The 22,341-nt window shown below is 38.4% G+C and overlaps 1 protein-coding gene across 3 annotated transcripts in view; it reads right to left on the reverse strand.

The window, feature by feature from the left end:
* The window catches only part of LOC100711087 (RALY RNA binding protein like), a 119,444-nt gene extending 102,878 nt beyond the window's left edge, over positions 1-16,566 (reverse strand). The window contains exons 1-2 of one of the 3 annotated variants that reach the window (XM_025910204.1): positions 15,621-16,559; positions 15,416-15,510 (exon numbers count right to left, since the gene is read on the reverse strand). The gene's annotated coding sequence lies outside the window, so the exon portion shown is untranslated. Of the gene's footprint in view, positions 1-15,415 lie in introns of all 3 variants that reach the window. The other 2 variants (XM_005449032.4, XM_005449031.4) reach the window with 2 other exon arrangements.
* Between the last annotated feature and the right edge of the window lie 5,775 nt (positions 16,567-22,341).

Genomic DNA, 22,341 nt, shown 5'->3' on the forward strand with positions numbered 1-22,341 from the left:
GCAACTGTGTGATTCTCCCACGTCAATACTGACCAAAATCTCTGAGGAATGTTTTCAGCACCTTTTATTGATTTAATGCCACAAAGAATTAACAAGGTTTTGAGGGCAAAAGGTTCTAACACACCATTAGGAAGGTGTACCTAATAAAGTGGCTGATGAGAGTTTGTGCCTTTGGGATTTAAAAAAAAAAATTGTATCATGAACTTGTCAGCCTACTTCTTGGAAAACCTTTCCTAGTTTTTCTCAGGAATTGGCAAGGACAATGGGAAGCTCGTCTATTTTTTTTACTTACATATAAAATTAAAGTAAAAGTATTGCAAATACTCATTTAATCATAAGCACGTACACTTTATCTTATCCCATCACACTTTTTTAGTTGATGCTGGTAAAAATCTGTATGTCAAAATGAGAGCGATAAAGCTAGATCCCTTCAGAAAAAAAGAAGCTTAGAGGAGAGAGCGAGTGAGACAGTCAGTGACAGAGACAGATTGTTTCTTGTGTGCTTGCATAGAAATGGATGGAGTTAAATTGGTTGCTACCTTGCCCATCTGCCATAACAGCTGGTGATGCTCTAATATAAAAGGGAGCAAGAAAAAAAACATAGGCGAGCCCAAAGGCGGTCGTTCTCATTTCTCTGAGAACTAATTAGGTGTTTTCATAAATAAACCGAAGCTATACATTCATATCGCAGTTTAAGTTGATTAATTGGTTAGATTCACCAAAAGCATCTGCCGTACTCTATGTTACTGTCTAGATTTGTTACATTTTGTTTTGTTGCATGTTCATTACATTCATTCCCCCATATGAATCGGACCTAAAATAAACCTAAAATCTGGCAGGCTAATCACTTTGAACTCTTCTCATTGTTTAACACAGTCAGGGTGTGCCTTATCTGCAGATGCTGTCCTGGGGTCCTGAATCGGAGCTTACATGGGAGAAGTGGCTTGGCAGTAGATGAGACAGACAGCTAAATAATCAGCCTGCAAGACCTGGCAGTGGAATGTAATTACTGAATGAATGGACAAAGCATCTGTCTTTCTGGAGGCTTCTGGTGAGATCTCTGAGGATGGGAAGGGAGGCAGCATTGTGGGGAGGAGTAAAGAGAGATTGAGGATAATGTGATGGGAAAGGTGAGGAAACGAAGGGCAAAAGAGGTGCAGGGGACCTCTGAGGGCATGTCCTATCACATGCTGTAGTCTCATCATCTGTCTTGTTTTAGGTGTACAAGAACAAGCTGCACACAGTTTGGCCGGCACTTGTGAAAGCTAAGTCATGTCGCTTATAATTTTGCAGAATAGCAAAACGTCAAGACGTCGATATTTTTATCTTGAAGAAAAAAAGAGAAAAAATTTGCTCGCTATTGATTTGTCGGCCTTTTGAATTTAGCAGCGCGCCAGGTAATGGTGAAAGATTTTTCACTCAAAATATTTTATATTGTCACCACACTATTGTCACCTTTACAAGGCAAAAGATTCACTAATGATAACTAATGAGGGGATTTCAAAATAAAACTCCATACAATGTAACAAATGTAGTTTGGAATTTAAATAGTATAACCTTGTGGTTTCTGCCCAGTCTTGTACAGAATACAAATAATGAAAGCTTTTAAAGCTCTAGAAGAAACACTGGGTTACTGCTGCATGTGAGCTACAACTGCATTATGGCATACTAACACTTGCAGCATTTCATTCATACAACACTTATTTAGTATCTTAATGAGGGTTAAGCAATAATGAACATACCCTCTCTGAATAAAAGGAGTACTCCCTTTGTAGAGCCTCATTTACACTGCTTAAATATGGCAACACCGACTAAATCCTGTATCCAAGTAGAGGAGTTGTAAAAGACGTCACTGGGTGGAATTATTAAGGGGGAAACTATTAATATATATATATATATATATTTTAAATCAGGTTGTAAATGATTTTTATGCTTTTAATTGGGAGATTTCAATCTCAATTATCCACTAAAGAAATCACAGCTTATGCACCTTTTGTGTTGTCTTCATTGTTCTGAGGCTTGGACAAAAGCATTCCATGTGTCTTAATCTTTGAATTCAGGTGTTTTTAGTTCAGTGTATAAAATCAAGCACATGATCTTTAACATGATGATTGTGAAACAATTCCCAGCAAGTCATGTGAAAACATTTCTTCCCTTCTAGACATCCCACCGTAAACTGTAAGTGATACTCTTGCAAAATGGAAGTGTTTAGTAACCACAGCAAGTCAGCCACAAAGTGTCAGACCCTGTAAAGTTGCACAGTGGAGTCGCCGAGTGCTGAGGCACGTGGTGCGTAACACTCGCCAATCCTCTCCTGACTCAATAACTGCAGAACTCCAAAACTCCTCTGGCATTAACATCAACACAAAAGCTGTGCACTGGGAGATCACCCTGGTGAGTCTCCATGGCTGGCCAGCTGCTGTAGGTGTAACGTGTAGGTGAACCAATATTTTTGTCCACCGCGTCATGCACTCCCTGTTTGTAGGAGCAGATTGGAGAACAATCCCCTGCAATCCTCGTGTTTATGCCTGCCATGAATGCTGTTTCACTCAGGACTATAAAAAGAATTTGAATAGAGTGCAATTATATTGTTGCTTCCAAATTAAATAAAAGTGCCATAACAAAACAAATAAGACTGCCAAATGGAACTGTTCAGACCAGGGTGGATATTTGTTTTGTGTGTTTCTGAAAAAGCCACGCACTCTGCGGCCGGTTATGAACTCTCCAAAGTGGTTTGCTTTGTACCAGAAAGGTGAATGAGTGTTCTGCTTTCATCTAACGCTATTCAGCTCTACAGCGCTGAATAGTCTTCCTGAGATACTTCCAAAATCCATACAGACAAGTCATCTCGGCAAATACACATTCTGACCCATAAACCATGAAAAATAATAACAGTTTGGGCTCAAGCTGCACAGTGAAATTTCTCAGTCTGTCGGCCTGTTTCTATAAGTCTGGTCTCATGATGATGATTTTCTGAAGGGTTATTTCTATCCTTGCTATTGCTCCACAGATTTCCATATTACTTTCAATCTCTGAGCATATAATTAATTGGAAAGTGAAATTGCTTTTCAAATTGTTTCAACTTCCATTGACTGACCTAATTAGTTCAATGATTACACTCACCAGGAAGAGATCCCTGCCTAAATGATGGGACTAATTTGAATGAATATTTTAAGCCCATGTCTGCAATTAATGTAATTTACATATGTAATGTGTCTGTTTGATTACTTAATTATGTTTGTATTCCCTGACGATGTCACTGACAGGTGTCTTTAGAGTATAGCAAAAATAAAGACAAATCCAGATGTCCCACTTCATTCAACTAGTTTGTCTTGCAGGAGCTGCAACTACCTGCATTACAGAGCTGTCGAGTTCCTGTGGCTTGCAACAACTTTACATCTACCCCCGACAAATTTATTCACTGTCATCTGCAGACTCACTGAAGAATGACAGAAATTGATTTTCCTTGCAGTTAGCTCCCCATGGGTCTAAAAAGATGCAGAAAAAGAGGATAAAATAATACACAGAAACTCTTTCTTCTAGTTTAGCCATCTGGTCACAAAAATTTTAGAAAGCCGCTGTGTCAGAGTTTTGGAGTAAAACTGAAGGATAGTGCAGAAGGCGTTTTAGTCTTCAGCTAATATTGTGACTTCCTAATAATCATGTCATGTAACACCCAGTAAGAAAATATCTGACTTTTGCTATGCAGGTTCACTGGATTTTGTTTTTTTTGGAGAAAAGTTTGACTTGAAATGATCTGAAAGATTTTAGTTGAATTACAAGCAGGCTATGTTCAACACCACTTTGCAAGAAGCAATCCTGCTTCCACAGGGACTCTAAAATTATGAGTTATCTCTGTGGGATAACAACATTTGCTTCTTATTTTTCTTTTTGCATTAAATAGAAAAAGGATTGATGCCGCTGATTTTTGTCTGTCACATACACTTAGCTTAGCTTAGCATAAAATCACAACACCCAGGGGATAAAGTGGAATTTGGCTACTTGAGGACGCTGAGATTGGGTGCAGTGTAGGGAAATGACTCTCTTCACAAAATAAATTGTCACAAAATAAATTGCACTGAGTCCCATTTTCTTTATGGACAGGCTTTGACCAGCTGCTGCTGCTCTAGAGGTTTACTGCTCTTCAGTCAGATTGTTGTATGTTATATGAACTATTACTACTATAAAGGTAGAATTTGGTAAGTCATACTAAAGAGCATCATCAGTTTAGATCCAAATTGATGACTGGCAAACTCCTCCTAGAAGCCTTAGACCAAGTCCTCTTAAATGTCCTGTAGGTATTTATTTAGACAGTTATTTTTAAATAACAATTAACTTCAATGGCAAAAAGGACATAAAGAAGGTAAAGAAAAAAAATCTAAAGGTATTTTAGCATGCCTTTTTGTCATAGAAGGTATACGTTTACTAGCATCTATACAGATTGCAGAATTACCAAACAGTCAGCATGGACACCACAGAGCTTCATACTGCCTTTCACCAGTGCAACACAATGCAGCACTGTAGATTGTACCATAATACTGCTACTCAGCTCAGCATGAATTTGCATTCTGGTAAAACATTCCAACAAAAAATGAATATAATTCAATTTGTTGTGAAATAACCAAACAACTTCAGCAAAATATTATATGCAGATCCAGAAACTGATATTTTAATAATAAAGTAACATTTATTTGGACATGACATGTAAGTTTTTCCCCTCTAGCTAATGTCACTTGCCGAGTAGTCATTATCTTTGAAAATAATCTCTCATTTTCCTTTAATGTTCTGTCTATTTTAGATCACATATTTTTCCCCCTCATACAAAATACAGTGACTGGACATTTAGCTAGCAGACAGACTATAGCCCAAACTGCACAGATGCAGTTTTGTGTGTCTGTTGTACAGTTTGAAAGGCTGAGTTTGATATTATCTGCCATTCACAGAAATAGTAACTTTGTTTATGTTGTAGCGGTAGGTAGTGGAGAACAACATGGCAACTTTTCTGACATCTGCATGTATGAATGCATACTGGGGAGTGTGGACAGGACCAAGGGTGATATTCATTTCTCTGTGGCCTAACCTGGAAGCAAAGCCAAGCTGCTTGATAAAATTATGTATTAAAATTCGGATTAGGTTTAATTCTGGAGCAACTGGAAGGTTCTGGAAGTCCGACTCATTTTAACCCCTGAATATACATAAGTTAGCCCAGCTAAAAACACCCAGTAAACCCCTAGTTCTCAAACAATATAAGCCAGAACAGTAAGGAAAGGACATAATATTATTCTGGCTTGTTTTTACTCTCTGTTATCACCTTTTACCTGTGCTCGACTGGCCATCTGGCATACTGGAACTCCCCCGGTGGGCCTAACGTGACTTTTTGGGCCAACACAGCTGTCAACAAAAACGTCAGAGTGCCAAAATGGATTAGACTAGGGAGGTGCTGGCAGTGGTGTTGTACACAGTTAGAAGGACAGAGAAACGGAGAACTTGGAGGGGGTTAAGTAAAGCAGAAGGTAATGGGCTGTCTACCTGGATCAACAACACTGTATGTCGGGAGAGATGAGATTAGGATTATTAGCAGGGTGATACTTGTCTGGAGTGCCAGAAAATTTAAGCTTAAGTTCTATTGGTGAACAAAGTGGCTGGTTTTTGAAAAGTTGTGTTAATGACATAACTGTACAACCAAATATGCACTCTCTCCATAACTTCAATTTGGCTAGGTTGCCACTTTGGCAAATAAGTAGTTTTCTGCTCATAATGTGTTTGTGTGGATGTCAGAGTATGCTAGCTAACACGCTGTGCAAAGTGGCTAAGACAATTAGTAAGCACTTGCACAGTGTAAAAAGGATGCCACAATTTTGTTAACCACCATTTATCAGCATTAGCAATGGGCCAGCTGGCAGCTTGCTGTTCCCAGCGATGTTTTGGGATGTGAAAAAAACCTCTTAGGATGCAAGATTTTGTGTGGCTGTGATGGACATTATATGGAAGTAAAATCGAGACATTCTTGTCTTTATTTATTCACTAAACAACTATTTGTGCATTGTCTTTACATCCATTGTCATGTCAGTGTGAGTGTTTTGCGTCTCTCTGACATGATCGCACCACTTTTTTTATGGATTTATCAAACAAGTCCCCCGCATTTTTATTTTACTTTTATGTTGACAGTTCATTCACTTTATTTTTTTTCCTGCTTTTTAAGGACTTACCCAAGCAGGAAATGCTCTGAGTTAGTGAGACATACTGTACTTCAACCTGAAAAGAACAATTATTCGATCACTTGTTTATTACAGACACATCATTACTTCTTTTAAAATTCTCTCAGTACAGTACAGGTATTAGCAGAGTCACTTTCAAAAAATGTTTCCTTTATCTAAATCTTAGTCTTCTCTTATTCAATACACACCTTTAGTGCTTTTAAAGGGTGGCCTGGACGGCATGCATATTCAGGGGAGCACAAACATGGGTGGCATGTTATCGATTGTGGTGGGCTGGTACAGGGCAAAATGCCAGGGGCGATGGGGTCTGTCAGACAAGCCCTGACAGACCCGCTGTTATAGAGAATTTAAATGTTGCACGGGCCCTCACAAGTGGGGTTTTCTGGCCATGCTTATGAATAAAAAAAGGAAGCTTTTTTGTAGTTTATGACCATATTCTGAATTTAGGGCAGGTGGCCTTGCATCCAGGGCACCAAACCAAGAAAATACACTTGCCCAACAAAAAATTACAAATAAATAGATGTTAAAATCCCTCTGATTTCTTTATTATCTGTTATTCAGACAACATCAACATCAACTTTGATTAAAACAATTTTTGAATGACTTACACCTTGTCCACTAGAGTCTGCTAGAGTCCGCTCGGGTCAGAGCAATGTAAATTTAATGGTAGTCCGCATACCCGCCTGTCTTTTTTGACAGCATGTACCAGTCCGCAAAGAATTTATATCACAATGCACCAACTACACATGCGGCCCAGGTAGCAGACTTCAAAAAACTATAACAAGAATGATTATTCTGTTATCCTGTCTTCAGCTGTCCATGTCTGTATTCACAACAGAGTATAATCAAGGCATTATTTTTAAAGCATCTTGCTGATTAGGGATGGATGATATGTCACAAGTACACTTTGCTTTAAAAGTTGAGAAGCACTGGCTTACAGGACATGCAGATGCAATTTAAAGTCTCTTGATGAGGCTTTAAATGTTCTCTTTTGGTTTTTCCACATTGCTATATGCTATCGTTTCCTGTGCAGTAAAACACTAACTGGGCAGCAAATGGGACGTAAATATAATCCAGAGAATCATGTTACTCTTACGAAACAGCGGAATTCGTAAGTAAGCACATTTATATCCACTAATAATGCCAGAGCAGGCTATTCGACTGAAGATTTCATTTACCTTTCCATCAAGACAAATATCCAAACCACATCTTTGCACGCTGATGGGTGTAGGCGCAGGGTGTATATTAGAGAAAATGGATGGAAAAGGAAGTAATGGCTATAATAACTGCTGTTATTGCAGAGAACATACAGCAATGTGCTTCTTGATTTCCTTTGATGTCAAAACCTGGGGGGAAAATCAATATGACGAATGAAGCCTTATTTACACATGCCACCTGATAGACTGTGGCTCGCTGCAAGATGTCAACAGGCCATTAATGTTTCAGGAGATGATTGCTTTTTTTTGTTTTTGTGGCTAAGTGGGGAATTAAAAGACAGCAGTTCTATTTTTAATCATAAACCCATCAGTGAATAGGGCAACATTTTAGGAAGACAGATGTTTTTGTGGTTTTTTTTTTTTTAGTTAACCTCAATCCGAAGAGGATGCAGTTGTGTTCAGGATGCATATTTGCAGGGACATGTGCGTGCACGCAGCCGGTCACAGAGCTGGGATTATCACTCATGGGTGGGGCTCACTATGACAGCTATTCTTTGCAATGAAACCAAGCTGATTTCTGCATTTCTTCCCTTTTGCTTCTCCTAGTTAGTAAAAGTTCTGCATAACTTAACATCATTTAAATAACAATGTGAGTGCTTACGTGTAAAAAGCCCCAAGTCTGTCCATATGTTGTTGTAAGTTAAGAATTATCTGTCAGCCTGAATCAGACTTTGAATGTGGAGAGGAATACATTTTCACCATCACCAGCAGTCCCCCCGATACCTCTGACTGAACCGTTTGTTGAGAGAAACATAAAAGGTTTGCTCGGTGGACATGTTTTTGCCCTCAGGGGTACACAAACTCAATAGCTAGCTAGCTAGCTAGCCATCTCTTCTTGAGTGCACCTGTGCTTTCCTAGTGGCACACACTGAAAATTGAGGTCATGATCCCCACGACTATGTGAGTCAAGATGCCTCTATGTTGGAATATCTCTCTTTCTTTTCTCTGTTTCAGTTTATATCTCCTTGAAAATATCTATCTGGGAATTTCCGTGTACATTCTTTCTCTTACTGAGGGCATACACACATTTGTGTATACATACATTTGAAGGGTAAACTGTACATGTGCATTTGAAACCCATTTTTCAAAACTGACTTTCATCTCTTGTGTAGATCTGCATTATTGCCTCACTTAAAAATTATCTAGCCTTAAATTTATATTTCTAAATTGAAAATCTTGACCTACATATGATGGTTGTAGAGTATATTAGCAACTTATGTAAACTACAGATTCCTTTTTTTCCCCAAACACATGCATTGTTCATTATTGTCTGCAAAAACACAAATTAGTATATTAGAATATATAAGCCAATAATTTGATAAAAATTAAAAAAATAAATGGTTTGAGTGAATGAGCTGTGCTACGCCCTGTGCAAGAGTTTTGAATGTATCTGACCAAATTTAATAAACAAGCTACAAAAGTAAAGATGACGATTTGTTGTTAGAACAACAAATCACAGAAAAAGTATAATCACTTTATGATCATTTTATTTTTCTCTACCCTTTAGTGCCTGTTGTATAACGTGATCACAGCTTTTCGCTGTCTATTCTATATTTGGATATAAACTTCAAAGATTTGAAACCTCTGACTCCTGTTTGGAACTCCCTCCCTCCTTTGTGAATGTGCCCCGAGGCATGCAAAAAGGCCCCCAGTACCTCTGAACATAAGATGAAGACATCCAAAATGAAAGAAATGCAGAATGCTTTGAGTTATTTGTGGTTGTTTTTTTCCTGTTAATTTGTTTGTCTTTGTAGTGGTTTTGTGTCTCTCCATGGTCAGTTTGTGTCTTTTTGTAATAATTCTGTTCCTCTTTGGTTGTTTTGTGTCTCTTTGAGGTTGGTTTGCATTTTCTTTCCATCTTTTTGGATTATTTATGGTTGATTTATGCCTCTTTGCAGTTATTTGCGATTATTTTTTGTCCATTTTCAGTCTCTTTAAAGTTATTTGATTGACATCACAAGAAAAATTCCTTCAAACCAACACTGCAGCCCCAGGAGAGCTCTGACCACTGGTCCCTAGAGATTGTGCTCTGAAGGCCTGTTCACCAATTTATCCATGCTTAGGTTATATTATATTGTTTGTTGTCTCTCTATGCTCTTCTCTTCTCTCTTCACTTTCTGCTTACCCCAATTGGTCTTTGTAAGAGGGATATTTTTCACCCTCCTATTTCCAGCTATTCTACTATTATTGCACTGCTATGGTAAAATCTTTACTTTACAATTGAAAGTTCCCAGAGATGACAACAGTGAATTGATTAATTCAATTAGATCAATTAAAAAAAAAGAAAAAGTTTCATGCAGACCTTATCAAAATAATATTCAGTGGAAATAAGCCTGTCATGACAGTGTAGGTACGGCACAGTGTAATGTATCATGTATGTCGACACTGTTGTGTTTAGACTGCCAATACATCCACGACTGGTCACAAGCAGGTGAGAGACAGCTGAGGCCAGCAGGACAACAGCGAGAACAGCTGATCCCTGCAGAACCAGCTCGGAGCTGACCCAGATGAGGACTCTCCACTGTAATCGGAGTCCCTGAGGTAATCTAGGCAAGACATTATCTGCATCGTTGCTTCTCTGCAGCATCTGGAGGGCTCTGCCACCTGCTTTGGAAGGGTTCATACCACTCCTCTGCCTCTTTTTTTTTGTTGCTTCTCATTTGTTTATTTTTCTGTCACGCACTCAGCAGCAAAGAGCACACAGTCACTTAGACATGCCAGAACTCATGGATCAAGTTGTCAACTTTATAACCTCGTCTCTTAACTGAAACAGCTTTTCCAAGATTCACTCTTACCAGTAAACTATGCAGTTCTTTGAATTCATCGCCGTGGGCAATGCTCCACTGCTTATACAGTAGGAAAAAAAAGTTCTTCCCAATTAGATGTTTCTCATGCATAATGTTCCTACGCTTAATATCTTCATGCCCAGGTCATCTTTAGATTGCAAGAAAGCACTTGCTTTTGCATCCCAATGATAAATCAATTAGTTGAGCCTTAGATGTTGCCTATGGCAACCAAGAATCTCAAGTCTTTGAATCTCACTATGCATTTTGATTTTAACCTCTATAAATTGACCTGGGAGACCTTAGTCTCTGGTATTTCTGTGTTTATCTTTTTAATGCTGCTTTTAATATTTTATAGTGGCGTTTTTGGGAGAGTCTTATGTTTATTTAATCTGCAGTTTTTTCTGCTTTTTTTAATGTTTCAGAGAGGTAAAGAAAATACTTCATCATCATAGGACAGAGAAACTTTGAGTGCTTTTCTAAATATTTGATCAGCTTGTCTTTTCCTGTGCCACTGTTCTAGTTTGCTACTACTCAACTTAATGTGGATTGGCTAGCCTGATCAGGAGAAGCAGGTTATCAGGAGGGCTGAAGAGAAGAATTTCTGCATAATGAAAGTATAATAAATGCACACAAGCAAGAAATAAAAGCTAAAATCTTGCTCCTGCCTGCACTTAAAAGGACCAAAAAACTGGTAAAACTTTATGCATCAGTTTCCTTCTCCTGCTCTTTCTTTACAAATGTATGTCTAAATTTGTGTATGTGCAGATTGAGGTCATGTGTATTGTTCTTTTTTTTGCATGTCCTGCCAAAATATTCCAGCCACATTTCCATAATTCTATATGTATCCAAACTGAGACCTTCCGTTATTTCCAGAAAAGACGTGCAAAGCACAGACTAATCATCTTTGGCTCGGTCATCCTTCTGCCTGAGGGTTAAATTTTAATGATGATGTTTGGCACACTGATGTGAAAAACATGTATTAAAATGCCAAAAAGTTAAGTGTGATGAAACAGGCTTATGTATCTACAATGAGACCAACAATTTTCTGAAATTACAGTTTAATTAGGAGGGGGTGGGGGAGAAGATGCTGCTGCAGGAAACTCTGTGACATTTTCTTCTAAAGACATAATATTTATGCTTCATCCATATCTAATTTAAAGCCTAATTTTGAATATTTTGCTCCTACGTGATACTCCTGCTGAATGGAATTTAACACGTACTAATTAGAAAATTGTACTGAATTTTTAAGCTTGACCTCATGTGACCTGGAAGCTATCATGTAGGCTGGATCAATAAATGGACAGCGCTGGGAAAGCAGTATAAACTGTACTTTCCTCATGAGCGGATCTTCCAAACACTGACCTTTACACCATCTTAGCTCCATGTCCTTTTGTGAGGTTTGTCCTAATCCCACAGCTCTAAACTTATTTCCTCCCTAAAAATAGAAAAAGCAATTCAGAAAAAAATAGAAATGCTTTTTGCCTAACTGCATGGATACTGTTGTTAATTGCTCTACACATCCCAAATCTTAGTCTATGTCTAGTTTCGTTTATTTAATCAAAGGAAAAAAATATCACTGTTTTGCGACTGATCCCATTGTCTTCATAAGCATCAAGTTAAAAGGGCGCACGCCCTCAAGACCGAATGTCAGTTACATGTAACTACAACAAAACTTTGCTTTCATGCGAGATTCTAAAGTTACAATCAGGTCTCAGCATGTTGGTGCAGAAACCTGATTTCAGTGATGCACAATAACTCAGATGGTTCCCATAATAGACACTGGAAAGTCATTCAGCCCTGACCCTTTTCTTCAGATATGGGTTTAATTGCCCAGAATATGAAGTGCAAGATCCCCTCACTTATCAAATTAACAGCTCAGAAAAGGACAGTAAAGTACTTAACACTAGTCTCAGTAGAATGAGTCATGGCAAAGGTAAGCTGTTTATCTGTTTAAAGGAGGGGAGAAGGAAGCGAATGCCTCATTGAGAGAAATAAAACACATCGTAAAACACTCTTTTTACTTTGGTACTTCGTGTTATGTTGATATGGTTGACTAGCTGCCAAAATGCAGATGAAAGACGCTTTGAGTTGATAATAATATGGATGCACTCCTGCGAGTTGCCTTTACAACTATGCGATTGCTAAAAAAATCAAACTTTGGGAACAACGAGTGCCTTGCAGACTTCCTTGCCCCACATTTTTTCTTTCAGGTAACATAAAGACTGGCTTTTCTTCTTTGTGGTAAAGCCTAAGAAGAATTAAGGTATTGCTCACACTTAATCACGCTGTCAAAATAACATTACACTAATGCGGTAAGGAGAGGTGCTCTTTGCCGTATGCTTATTAGTCAAGAAGGAGAAACGGGATTTTTTGTATCTACTTGAATGGAGCAAATCATTATTTATTGTTATAGCACAATAATTATCAGAAAGACAATAACCATTTCTGTCAGGCTCATTTTCTAGATTGATTTATAAAGATGGAAAACAGCAACCAAACTCTTTCCTATGTGAGTAATGACATATGGAAATCCAATTAAAACAATGCAGAGATTAATTGAGAGCTTCACTGACTGCCACAAAAAAAATGTTAAGATGAGAGCAAAATTCAGACCAGCTTTGCAGCTGCCATACTTTCAGACAGTGGCAAGTCATACTATATGAGTGCCTTTATGGTTAAAAAAAACATAATTTAAGTAAAGAGCTACTGCTGCTTCTTGAAAATGATAAAACTTGTTTCATGGTCCCTTTTCAACACTTTAAAAGGCAAAACATAAAACGTCTCAGTCTGCTCAGGTTTTGTCCTCCTTTAATGTTGCTTATTATTTCATCTATTGAAAGATAATACTAAAGCAACATATATCTGCACACACACACACACACCACCACCACCAAACCTGCATTCACTTTCATGCATCCCCTAGTTAAGCACATGCTTAGTGCACATAGCTGACTCTTGCGTGATGTTTTATTCATGGTAGCAGAGATATAACCACACATGAGCTATCATACTTCTCTGTGAGACTCCTGTGCGGTTCTGGCTTGGCCCAGATAACAGAAAACCTGCCTGGAGCACAGACACAACACTGCAGGACGTAATAGAAGCTATCATAATGCTTAGCAGGAGAGATGTCTGTGGAGCTCACACTGTGGCGGTGTGGCAGAAACAACTCTCAACTCAGGGCGTGAAGACATGTTGATGTCTTGTGATGTTGTGGTTTGAGGTTTGAAAGCCAACAGATGGATTGATTTTGAGGGAGTGGGCTGATTAAAACTTTTGTGCACCGAAGATAATGAAGACAATTTCTTTGGAACGTTTACAAAAGACTGCTATTTTACGCAGCTAAAAATGGACTTGTGTGAATGGCTGTGTGTAATTCTGCATAGATAAACTGGAGGACAGTGTGACACCTTGAATAAGTTACTGAAAATATTATCTAGAAACAGTGAAATGCCCTGGCTTCAGGCTAAAATACAGGCCTTGAAAATTAAAGTCATTCTTTCACCTAATTACTCGGTGTAAGAGTTTAATGTGTTCATGGCTTAAATGAGTTCAGTGACTTTTAGAAATTTTTGAAGGAAAATGTAATTAAATCGTGGCTGCAGTGCAAGAACTGACGGTACACTGATTACTTGTATCTGAATCTAATTGTTCGATTCAACTGTAATTCTTCTTTTTCAGTCACTGACAGACTCTGTGGCAAATTCACACCTACTCCAACACCACAGCCTATAATATATTTACTATGTGTCTACAAGCAAACACTTACTCTCTTCCTAGACTCTTAAAGCCGTTTCTAAATTGGCTCGCAAATTGGACCCCATTAAAATCTCCTCATGCTCTTTATCTACATCTCCTTTATGGTCTACATAGATCTAACCGAAGGCAGAGAAATCAATACTTAATAACAGCCTTTCAATTCTCAGCAACATGTTTAATCTTAATTGCTCTAGTCAGTTTGCCTTATTAACAATCCTAGTTTACCTACTGCGTTTTTCATCCAGTAGTTATTAATGTTTCATTTCACCACATTAAATTATTCGGATTCTGATCAACTATGCAAGCCTGTTTAATGACACCGGGACTTAACAGTCTACACTCAGACTTAATGGTCCACTCCCCTGTGTTTTATTGGCCTGCAGTATTACGCTGACGAAACCTCTGTTCTGTTAAACTGAACACATATGAGTTAAATGGAGCAAACTGATGAGATCTGATGCACAAGCTTGACTCCTTTCTTTAAAAATGGAAACTCCAAAGGCAGAAATGATTTAGATCAGCCCGGGAAAAAGTGAAGAGTAAGTCAAGTAAAGATGGTGGATTTCTGCTGAGTACCATGACTTTTTGGCTATGAACCCAAACCAAAACACACACACACACACACACACACACACACAGCAAATAATTTGAGTAACTGATTGCAAGCCTTGCTCTTTTCTAAGATTCCATGATATCTGTTTTCACTTTTATTTTTGCATTTCCTGCAGCACTAATAATCTGAGGTTAAAACTGCCTCTTGAAAGGATTATTTCACTCTAAGTCCTCTTTTAGTTCATTTCCTGCAAAATCAGATTAGAAAAAAAAATCAGAGTATTTATGCATCCAGGCCCACAGAAAGCGGATTTCAGTTTGTGGAAGACTAAGAGGGGCACTTAAGTGTGGGGAGACATTTGCCTATGACATACTGCAATGGAAACTGTAACCTAATTATTTCCCTCAACTTGGTAGCCAGCTGCAGTTTAAAGAAGCGTCTGCTGCAGTAAAGGAATTTTGTTATTTCCGCTCCTCCAAATCGATATATGGATAGACTTTCGATACTTGCATTTATTGCAGTGCATCCGTCCTTGCTGTATCTACTTACATTTCGTCTTCAGCTTGGACGGCGTGAAGATTGTTGAACTCACGACAAAGAAAACACTGTGTTCGAACGAACTGCGTGTGATTTCCAATCCGTGTTCTTGAATTGTTGACCACGACATTAGATTTTTTTAATTTTTTTTTATTTTATGAAGCATTAGGCACAGATCGATCACAGCAGGTAACCTTCAGGTAACATTGATGAAGAATGCCTTTTCTAATCAGCAATTTGAGCAGCCCTTACAAAATAACACGTCAGCCACAGGTGCATATTTCTGTCACCTCATTCTTTATTGTAAATACAGAAACGTGTCACTCATCCGCTCACGTTATATACCTGCAAGAGGGAAAATGTCTGTTCATCCTCGTTGAAAACAAGAACGCATTGAACTCCCCCAAGAATCAAAACTCCCCTCGTCCACCCAGCATCATCTAGTCAAAAAAAATAACATCCAAAAAATACTTGACACTGCCACCAGCAAAAGTATAATGAAATCGGAAAAAGAGAGAAACACAAAAACCCAAAAACAAAAACCACAAACCTGTGAGCTCAGCTGCAAGAAAAGTAGCACGTTAAAATGTCATCGGGCTTTAAAAATGATTCCCCCTCTTTTTTTTCCATAAAGAAAAGAGGCGCAAAGTAAAAGCAAGGATCGGATCGGTGGTGATTTCACCGAGACATCAAAATCACAAAACTCGAAGGCAACAAACAACACTGCAAAATGCAAACCAAAGCATAGCAACAGCAAAAGTCGACAGAAACAAAAAGGAAAAAAAAAGAGAAAAAAATTAAAAATGTTTCAAAACCACCAATAAATGTTCGAAAAATCTCAATACTGACAAAACCTGCTTGGTTTCGACCCTCGAAACAAAACTGCAAGCAAGTAAAGGCTTTCTCAATCCCGATAACGCACCCGTTTACCCTCTTGGCACTCTCGATCAGAATAACTGCATGCTAAAAACTTGAAGCCTGGATGTGGAAAAACGCTCAAAACCACCATGTCAATGCTCAATTCAACCATCAGCAAAAGGAGGAAAAATAACAAAAAAGGGGGGGCAATTAAAAAGACAAAAATGCTTACAAAAAAGCCATTGGAAATGTACTCACCGAGCGGGAGTAAAATGTTGCAATAAAAATGTGATATGGCTCAAAATACAGTATGGCGGTGCTAGCCGAAATGCTGTGCCTTTTCTCTAGATCTCTGCCTCCAGTTCTGTCATGTGACTGATTCAGCCCCGACTTCCAGCAATGAGAGACCAGTGTTGAACAGCTGATGCTGAATGCTCTGCTAACGGCTCGACTCTCTCCAAAAGTAAAAAGAGGTAGTCCTTATCATCCCACAGTTATGACTGAGCAGCTTGTCTGTTTTTCTTTCGGTTTCTTTTTTTTTCTGCTTTTTTTTCTCCTATTTTAAAGATGCAGAGCTCACGCGGTGTCAGCGCCACGCCACGATCCAGGCATGCTTTCATTTCATTCAGTGCAAGCACTGGCTGGGATAAAGAGCACGGTTTTTCTTACTGGGGGAAAATGAACAGGGTTGTGTGTTATTATAGCGAGGGGGGTGGGGGTCAACGTAAAGCTGCATCGCAATAGCATGCAGCCCTGTTCTCGGTGCTTAAACTGTGAAAGTGCAGCACATTGAGGACGAACAACACACCGTTAACGGGAAACCAGCGCTGACCATGGTGCTGAAATTGGCGACTGTAGAGCAGCTGTGTCCCTGGTGCTCAGCACGATGTAATACACCCGGGACCGGCAAACAAAAACAATGCATTATACTTGAACTGTAATATCACCAAGACCTGTCCACGGTGCTGGGACTTTGAGTGTTGTAGATATTACGCCACTTTAAAGCATTTATTATCTTCAGCTGTGCACTACTATAGATAAATAGATGTTTCAACGTTTTGGAGAATTGGGGTAAAACAGGTGTGAACAAGATTTCTTTTTCTTTATTATAGCAAGTATAATTTATCATGCATCAACTAAAGTATAGTATGACACAAAGCCTTAACTGTGCACTCAGTGTTGCACAGCCCTGGCTGTGTGATTGAAAATAAGAAAGGGAACACTTCTTGGACAAAGAAATGACAGAAGAGCCTTTTTCCAAGCCGTGTGTGTGTGTGTTGCTGAAACTGAAGCACAAAAGAAATACTGAAGCAAAACAATGGTGTTTATACTCGTTCCAATGATTTTGTCATCTTATACATTATGTAGCCTAAAGCCTGGTTTAGACTGCCCGTGCTCGTACCCTGTGACTAAGACAACTGTCAAACACCTACACAACACCATCACCAACCATATTAAAAAAACAAAGCAGGTCGTTGTTACAGAGTATGGATTGTATACTGCTTTTTTAGCTCAGCACGGCAGTTTTAGCACACTCCCTATATAGAGTAAGGAATTCTTAGATAGACACAGTGTATGATGGAAAGTCTTTTAAACAGAATACATGATTTGTGGCTATGGTCTCAGCCATGTCGCTGTTGCTGAAAGCAAGTAGATATTGAGGGAAAAAAATGTCTGCTGCACTGAAATGGAAACTGAGATTCATAGTTGGTTTTTAATTTTAAATTAAACACAGAATTTGAACAAATCCTAAGCAAATCCATTATCTCACATCACTTTTAAAAATTTATATATTTTCTTGGATAGTCAACTGGAGAGTGAAGCATTGCACATGTAAAATAATATAACTGATGTTTGGAGAAAAAACAAAATAAAAATGTGTATACATTATAGTAAACAGTAAACGGTGAACAATTGTTGCTATGTATTCTTTCCCCTACCACAGATCATTTCCGACACAAATGATGACTTCTGAGTGACTACAGGGTATATATAGACTGAATGAATGAATGAATGAGTGATATTAGATTCAGCAGTGTCCTTAATATAATTCATCTCTGTCTATGGTCCTAAAGCAGTACATTAAGATGAATGGGTTTTGAAATTATACTCTTTTAATGTCTCTAAGCCCTGTCCATGGTCCTGAAACTGACTGAGTATAGCATATTTGGGGCAAACAACTGTAAAAAGACTGTACATGGAGCTGAAACTGGGTTGCCTTCATCGTGCACTTGATGTCCGTAATACTTCCTGTTTAAGTATGATATCGAGAGAGACACTGCATGGATTAATTCTATATTTTTAGCCGTTTACTCGTGTTTTTTAAGATCAAGAAGCCAAATAGACAAACAGTTGACTCTTAAGATTGGTTTTCATGCTATTTAGATTTATCGTACCTACATGACATCCTGCAGACACCCACTCTCTCTCTCTCTTTCTCTCATTTGTTGAATAAATACACCTGAGAAATGTAGGTTATTGCTGATTGTGCCAGACAGGAAAGTAATAATGTGTTATTGATGCATTAGTGTTTGACTGCAGTTGTCAGACAAAATTCAGTACAAGTTCATGCAACACACAGGGCTGGAGACAACTGTCACCATTCATTCATCATAACTGTGGTTGGTGCACTGTTTCCACCTTAAGCACTGTCTAATGTAATTCACTTTTCAGATAACATCCAAGCCTTTGGGAGGCACAGTGTAAAATCCTTTACAGTGTCTAAAGGATATATTGGGTGTCCAAGAACGGTGATCAAACTTTCCTTAGAGCAAATTCTTGCACCTTTATCGCAGAGTGTTTTCACCTCTTCTTCCATTTAGCCATCAGAGCCTCTTAAGTCGTTTTGGAAGCATACTGTAAAACACTGTGTTTTTCCCCCTTTTTTTTTCTTTTTTTTCTTCATTTGGTGTGATATGTCAGCAGTGTCATAGCATATTGGTTGTTGGGCCTTTAAAGTAAAAGTGACGGTCAGCGTGTTGCTGTGCGGGGCATGTCACACCATAATTATCAAAGCCTGGGGGTGCTCATGACCTAATTCACTGTAAACTAGGTGATTCACTAAGATGCACAGGTCGGATTTAAGAATTAGGCAGTAAATAGATCCAGATAGCTTCCAACATGTGGGCAGAGCACGGGTGACAAGAAAATGGACCAATTAAACCACAGCCAGTCTAATTCCTTCTAATCCAATACCACACTCTATAATAAACTATGACTAATGCATGACATTGCTATTGACATGAGGTTATTACCAGTCATTTGGCTCAAACTCACCTCTTTTCTCCCATTTTAATGGTGCACAACTTTTAATGTCTGCTGTGGAGAATATACGGCTCATGCCTCACTCCACATGATTTACGCATATGTGACCATAAACAGTGGAGATACTGTCATGTTTGCTATAATGCACTCTCAGGTTTCTGGTTTGTGATATTATCTACCATGCTGTCGCATCTCAAAGACACTTGCGAGGCACGACCTTCATGAATATCTGGAACAAGAACTATCAATCATACCAACCTTTTGACATGAGAGGGGTCTATTTTGGCCAGAGACTCAACAAAAACACGCATTTTCCAGTTTGATTCCATGGTAGCCTGGATTAATTTACATGCTGATGCATTTGCAGTTGGTAGATTTGCAAATTAAATAAGAAATGAAGCTAAACAGAATCATAATTCATTGCCCAGAATGAAATCCCCATTAGTAAAGTACAGTGCAAGGACCACACATCGCCTCAGGCCATAAACATTCAGTCAGAGGCAGAGCTCAAAACATCGGGGCTTTTGGGCCTTGTGGTTCTTCTTGAGGTACAATAATCAATATTTGTTAGTACATTATTTATAGGATGTGTGCAACATGCAGCAACATTGAAAAGGAGGCTTTGATTTTTTTCTCTCTCTCTTTTTTTTTGTTGGATCCAGTTTCACAGCCACCTCTTGTGTTAGGAAATATTTATCGGCCAAAATCCACATCCCCTCCATGTAATAAATAAATGCCCTATGTGACTGGATGTACAGTATATTTCAAGAAGAAAACAAAACACAGCTTTTTCAGTTCCCTGCCCTATTTTGTGTTAAATGGAATGAACTTTCTATAATATAGTCATAGGATACCTATCCCCGCCTCACACAGCTGAGGTCCACTCCAATACCTGGCAGTAGCTCGTATGTGTATTCCTGTGGCAATACACAAAAACTATAGACTGAATTAATTTCCTTTATAAAAGGAATTGTATTCTTTAATTACCATTTTGTCAAGAAGTAGGCAGAAATTATGTGGGATATTTTAATCAAAAATAAATGGAGTATGCACACATAACTGTAAGGGGATTTAATGCTCATTACCATAAATGGGTTACATTTACAAATCTACAGCTTGAGGTGGAAGGATTATATCAAATAAGTCAAAATGAATAATATTCTTGAAAGCCTTTTCACATTGCCTGTGTTTGCTAATAACAGCCTTAGAATATGGGTTTAGTAAAATCACTACAGGAAATGTTTTTTTTCACCATTGTGCATGTTTTAAAGGCTGAAAATGTACGTGTGTGGGCTGGGTCACTTAGTGAAATGTCAACCAATGCATTAAATATATCAACCTAAACTGAATGCATCTCTCCTGTGTTTCCTTCCTGCATGTCAGTGGCCTCATTCTCTCCAAGATGAGTGACCCACATCACCTTGTTGAGACAGAAGGCAGGCTTACTGACATGTATAGTAGTCACTCTGCAGACTATCGTTATTTTTGACACTTCTACAGCTACACTGAGACCCATCATGCTTCAGCACCATCTAAGTCTTACCATTTAGATTTTACAATCTACAGCAGAAGGTTTACGTAGGTTAACTGGAGTTTTGTATGAAATCTTACTCAAGTTACCACTTTTTCTGCTAAAAATTCAGTGACCTATGGTAGTTTTTATAGTTTCTGGTGGGGTTGGGATTTTTGCAAAGCACTTGAAAAACCTTCACATATACAGAAGATTAGCAGGGAACAAGGAAAGCCTTTAAGCTAGAGATCTCATGCCTACAATAACATGAGAGGTGTATTAGAAGACTTTCTAATGCAATCTTGACCAACATTTCCAACTGTGCATACTTTACATTACAAGATGGATTTTATTAAGCAGGTGTAAGAGAAAATAGCAGTTATTTGCCCATCAAAAATAATAATAAAAAAACATGCAGATTTGTTGAATCTATTTTTAAAACTTAAAAGGGGAAAAAAAGTCAGTAAATTGTTAAGTGGACAGTAACACATGGACTTCCATCTCCTCAGTCACACAATTTAAAAAAAAAAACAAAAAAAACTTACACCACACTGCACTCTAAACAGAGTAACCATCTATTATGACACAAGATATTAAAGGGACATTTCACCCCCTGAATATAATTTACACATTTCCCTCTGGTCTGTAGTGATGTTCATCCATCCAGATTGTTTTTAAATTGTATTTTGTATGAGTTGTATGAGTCTGGTTATAGTGATGCTTCCCTTCTCTTCAGTATAACACAAGGTAATTGGCAGCTGTTGTGCTAAAAATTTGGGGAAAAAAAGAAATAATAAAGAATAAAATATCCCCCTACTCTCTATCTCCTTACCACCAACTAATCACAGCAGATGGCTGCCCCTCACTGAGCCTTGTTCTATCAGAGGTTGGCCTCTTCCTATTAAAAGGGAGTTCTTTCTTCCCACTGTCGCCAGGTCCTTCTCATGAGGGAACATCTGATTGTTGGAGCTTTCTGTCTAATGTCGTAGGGTCTTTACCTTGTGATACAAAGTGGCTTGAGTTACCTGTTGTTGTGAAATGGTGCTATATAAATTAAAGTGGCTGGATAGTGGCGTCTGCTTTGACTGCGCTGTTTTTGAGCTAGCTGCATGTCTTTGAGTTTATGGGTGTATTTCAGTAGAATTAAAACATTTCCCTTTAGGTTAACATATGAAAAGTATTTGCTACATTAACTTTAACAGATTCAGATTCTTTTAAGGAACAACTAAGTCAGGCAGCGAGCCTGACTGGCACATTTCCCCCATATGTTGTGCTGCATTTTATAGTTCTACCATGAGGTTCAATTACAATTCAACACAAATCAGAAAGAGAACACTAATTAACAAGTCAAGTTTTTCTCCCTTTCAGACCCAGCACACAAAGAAACTGTGCTCTCTCTGAGCAATATAATTTTTAATGGGATTGTCATTAGTATGCAGATACTACAAATGACTATCAGAGAGAGAAGCAAAGTGAAATTTGAGAGCTGCACTTTTCTTTACGGGACAGCATGTTCCGCTATCTTTGTTCTTCTAGCATTCAGCACTGGCTTATGAGATCCAGTGCTTATAGTCTTGTGATAAAAGCAACTCATTATAACAAGAGGATGTTCTTTTTATAACGAGACACAGTTATAGAA

The sequence above is a fragment of the Oreochromis niloticus genome, linkage group LG9, assembly GCF_001858045.2.
Source record: "Oreochromis niloticus isolate F11D_XX linkage group LG9, O_niloticus_UMD_NMBU, whole genome shotgun sequence".
NCBI lineage: Eukaryota > Metazoa > Chordata > Actinopteri > Cichliformes > Cichlidae > Oreochromis > Oreochromis niloticus.